Source organism: Schistocerca cancellata, unplaced genomic scaffold (genome assembly GCF_023864275.1).
Source record: "Schistocerca cancellata isolate TAMUIC-IGC-003103 unplaced genomic scaffold, iqSchCanc2.1 HiC_scaffold_916, whole genome shotgun sequence".
NCBI lineage: Eukaryota > Metazoa > Arthropoda > Insecta > Orthoptera > Acrididae > Schistocerca > Schistocerca cancellata.
In genome coordinates, this window is record NW_026046924.1 from 20001 (window position 1) to 25000 (window position 5000).

Below are 5000 nucleotides of genomic sequence, written 5' to 3' on the forward strand. Positions count from 1 at the left end.
CTCCAAAACACGGCACCGCCATCTATGACAATGTGACGAAACCACATGCAATAGCTCCATCTACGCGAATCGGACGACACTACGTCCACCATGTCGAGCGCACCACAAACAAAAATACCGCCACCTGCAGGTCCCCCGCAACATGACCTGCTGCACCGATGATACCGCCATCTATGAGACGCCACGCCGACTACGACATCGCTAGGTCCCACAGTGCCCATTTTCCGACGCCACCCACAAACCCTGCATCATCTGCCCACCACAGGAGCCCCAACGCCTGTGCCTGCGTCGCACGAAGTCGTCGACCGACAATCGCTCCACCCGCACCCGCACGTGCCCCACCCCAACCGCCCAAATCGCAACTCCAGCGGATGAACGGCGGACTCTTCCCGCACTCGTAACGTGCAATCCGCCCCTATATCTTGCGTTTCATGAAGAGTTATATCGAATATGCCATATTCCCGCTGTCCCTATACATGCTGTAAGTAGCTCGCTTGCTACAGCAGCAGCAGCAGCAGCAGCACCACCTCCGCGCGCTTCCCTGGGGGCACTGAACCGCAGGATGCGAGACCCCACGCCCAGTGGCAAACAGGGCTCCTCTCAGAATATAGGCGGTCCCTACCCTCTCACAACGATGACGGTGGGAGGGCCGTTTTACGAGACCATTTCCTGCGGTGCCAACGCTGTCGTAGAGCCGATACTCCATCTTTGGTACAAGGCAATCATTCCGCTGTAAATCAGTACGTCACTCGTAGTTCAGTCACCTCACAGCACTGCTCAGTAAACTATGCAGGCCCACATAGATAGATTATGATAGATTATATACGCAAATGCCCCTATACATGCTGAACGTCCGTACACACAAAATGAACCACACGTCAGCCACACACTCTATCACACACTACTCTCTGCCTGTAACAGACACAGATACAACTACTAAGCACCAGCATGGACCAACGTCCGGTGCATCCTATCCGCCACAGTACACCAACTACGCTATGATAACCAGACCGGGAGGTCCAATCATAAAACAGAATACCCCACTCGTCCGACAACCACAATTGCTCAGAGAAGCCACCAACACCCACACATGTCCTACACAGGGGTGCACCCATCACCACCACACTGCCTCGTCTTACAGCACAAACACACTGGCAGGAATGAAACACACAGGTCTGCCGCAACCACAGACACGGCTCGCCCCCTCTCACTGGCGAAAAGCGCATCCCGACGTGACATAACTCCTTTGACACACTGACGCTGCCTCGGGCATCCACGTCCTACGGTCGATATCAACGAACCTCCCCCCCCCCCTCCCCCCCACAACACGCCATCCCATACCACATTGTGTACCGTACCCAAACCTAACGTGTACTGTACTACAACGCAATGTGTACCATAACACAACCCAGTTTGTACCTTAACCTAACCTATGTCACCTTAACCTAACCTATGTCACCTTAACCTAACCTATGTCACCTTAACCTAACCTATGTCACCTTAACCTAACCTATGTCACCTTAACCTAACCTATGTCACCTTAACCTAACCTATGTCACCTTAACCTAACCTATGTCACCTTAACCTAACCCATCTTGCACCTTAACCTAACCCATCTTGCACCTTAACCTAACCCATCTTGCACCTTAACCTAACCCATCTTGCACCTTAACCTAACCCATCTTGCACCTTAACCTAACCCATCTTGCACCTTAACCTAACCTATGTTGCACCTTAACCTAACCTGTGTTGCACCTTAACCTACCTCAATTTGCACCGCAATGTAACGCAATTTGCACCGCAATGTAACGCAATTTGCACCGCAATGTAACGCAATTTGCACCGCAATGTAACGCAATTTGCACCGCAATGTAACGCAATTTGCACCGCAATGTAACGCAATTTGCACCGCAATGTAACGCAATTTGCACCGCAATGTAACGCAATTTGCACCGCAATGTAACTCAATTTGCACCGCAATGTAACTCAATTTGCACCGCAATGTAACTCAATTTGCACCGCAATGTAACTCAATTTGCACCGCAATGTAACTCAATTTGCACCGCAATGTAACTCAATTTGCACCGCAATGTAATGCAATTTGCACCGCAATGTAATGCAATTTGCACCGCAATGTAATGCAATTTGTACCGCAATCTACCCCCACATTGTGCCTTAACCTAACCCACATTGTGCCTTAACCTAACCCACATTGTGCCTTAACCTAACCCACGTTGTGCCTTAACCTAACCCACGTTGTGCCTTAACCTAACCCACGTTGTGCCTTAACCTAACCCACGTTGTGCCTTAACCTAACCCACGTTGTGCCTTAACCTAACCCAAGTTGTGCCTTAACCTAACCCAAGTTGTGCCTTAACCTAACCCAAGTTGTGCCTTAACCTAACCCAAGTTGTGCCTTAACCTAACCCAAGTTGTGCCTTAACCTAACCCAAGTTGTGCCTTAACCTAACCCAAGTTGTGCCTTAACCTAACCCAAGTTGTGCCTTAACCTAACCCAAGTTGTGCCTTAACCTAACCCAAGTTGTGCCTTAACCTAACCCAAGTTGTGCCTTAACCTAACCCAAGTTGTGCCTTACCCTGCTCTGTAATTGGCATATGACACGTTACATTAATGTATTGTCCAACCGCAACCCGCTCAGAATGTTGTGTACACAGCTACGTGTCATCTCCCCATAACAGCTGCATTGCAGTGTGGTACGCCATAGAGACGTGTGGGAGTAATGGACGCAGTGGATGGCGATCAGCATGAGCCGTCTGTTCATGTAGTGGCGCGTGTATGCAGACGTAGTAGTCTCTTCTCACACAATGTGATAGCACGGTGCCCCGCGTTCCACATCTGCGACATGCTACAGAGGCCGGTTGACAGTTGGTCGCGCAATGGACATCGCATACGTACGGGGGCACCTTCCACGTGCCCTCTAGTCGGGCACATTTTGTTGCGTGGATGTGAGCGGATGTAGTGTGTCTTGACACCTGACAGGCAGGCATGCAATAATAGTTGACTTTGCAAACGGGGATGGACGTGTACGTTTACTGGTGACGTTACGCAAATGAACAACTGGTAACCCGTTGTGGTGCGGTTGTCCTTGCTGGAGGTACATCTGTGAGGGCAACGATCGGTACAGCTACGAAGCGGTCCCCACCATACCAACGAACGTGAATGTGAATCTGGGTGTGAAGCGATACGCGGCTGTGGGTGGGTGGGACTGTCCCCGGCCGGTGAGGGGGGGCCGCCCGGCGTGCTGGCCGCGCGGTGCGTGGGCGCACGCGCTACAGCCGGCTGGTGGGGGCGCCCAGTGGCAGGCGCGCCGGCCGACGGACGCGGCAGGCGGCGCAGCTGCGCGCCGGGGCACCCTGCGCGCGGCGCCGTGCAGCCAAAGTGGGTCCTCGCCGGCCCGGTGCGAAGCGCGGTGGACATCTGCAGTGTGCTGGTCCGATTGAGGACTGTGTGCGTTGAGGATGCGCCGCCGCCCGGCACTCGGCGCCGCGACGCCGTCTGCTGCTCGGTCGCCCCAGCGGTTCTCGCTGGTGGTTTGTATCGCAGTTGTGCAGACGTGTTGGCACGTGCGCTGTGCTGGGAGAGTTCGCTTCGGCACCCACGTGGGGCCTTTGCCCTTCTGTGGCGCTGGCGTTGGAGCTGCCGGTCACCGTAGGTGGCGCGTGTTGTCTCCCGCCGGCAATGCCACGACAGCACGCTCCCGGGCCTCTGTCGGCAGCGGCAAGCTCAGTTGGGAGCACGGGTGGTCGCACCTAAAGCGTCTACTCGCCTAACTCCGGGCGATTGCGCCTCTCTCGAACCCGACCAAGTACTTAGGACGGCGCTGCGCGCCGCCGGGACCTGAGAGGGTTTCGAGGTGTATTGTGCAGGGGAGCTCAGCCTCCTCCTGTTTGCAGAATAATTGAGCGGACGCTTGCGTGTTCGCGCGGGCCCCTGGGACACACTCCCGGGCGGCCGGCTGCTCAGCTCTAGTTGACGCAGCTCCCTGGTTGATCCTGCCAGTAGTCATATGCTTGTCTCAAAGATTAAGCCATGCATGTCTCAGTACAAGCCGCATTAAGGTGAAACCGCGAATGGCTCATTAAATCAGTTATGGTTCCTTAGATCGTACCCACGTTACTTGGATAACTGTGGTAATTCTAGAGCTAATACATGCAAACAGAGTCCCGACCAGAGATGGAAGGGACGCTTTTATTAGATCAAAACCAATCGGTCGGCTCGTCCGGTCCGTTTGCCTTGGTGACTCTGAATAACTTTGGGCTGATCGCACGGTCCTCGTACCGGCGACGCATCTTTCAAATGTCTGCCTTATCAACTGTCGATGGTAGGTTCTGCGCCTACCATGGTTGTAACGGGTAACGGGGAATCAGGGTTCGATTCCGGAGAGGGAGCCTGAGAAACGGCTACCACATCCAAGGAAGGCAGCAGGCGCGCAAATTACCCACTCCCGGCACGGGGAGGTAGTGACGAAAAATAACGATACGGGACTCATCCGAGGCCCCGTAATCGGAATGAGTACACTTTAAATCCTTTAACGAGTATCTATTGGAGGGCAAGTCTGGTGCCAGCAGCCGCGGTAATTCCAGCTCCAATAGCGTATATTAAAGTTGTTGCGGTTAAAAAGCTCGTAGTTGGATTTGTGTCCCACGCTGTTGGTTCACCGCCCGTCGGTGTTTAACTGGCATGTATCGTGGGACGTCCTGCCGGTGGGGCGAGCCGAAGGCGTGCGACCGCCTCGTGCGTGTTCGTGCGTCCCGAGGCGGACCCCGTTGAAATCCTACCAAGGTGCTCTTTATTGAGTGTCTGGGTGGGCCGGCACGTTTACTTTGAACAAATTAGAGTGCTTAAAGCAGGCAAGCCCGCCTGAATACTGTGTGCATGGAATAATGGAATAGGACCTCGGTTCTATTTTGTTGGTTTTCGGAACCCGAGGTAATGATTAATAGGGACAGGCGGGGGCATTCGTATTGCGACGTTAGAG

The 5000-nt window shown here is 53.7% G+C and overlaps 1 non-coding gene across 1 annotated transcript in view; it reads left to right on the forward strand.

The window, feature by feature from the left end:
- Positions 1–4001: 4001 nt before the first annotated feature.
- Positions 4002–5000, forward strand: part of LOC126149148 (small subunit ribosomal RNA) — a 1908-nt gene continuing 909 nt past the window's right edge. Inside the window, exon 1 of the ribosomal RNA XR_007530744.1 lies at positions 4002–5000. This exon is cut by the window's right edge and continues 909 nt beyond it. This is a non-coding gene — a ribosomal RNA (small subunit ribosomal RNA).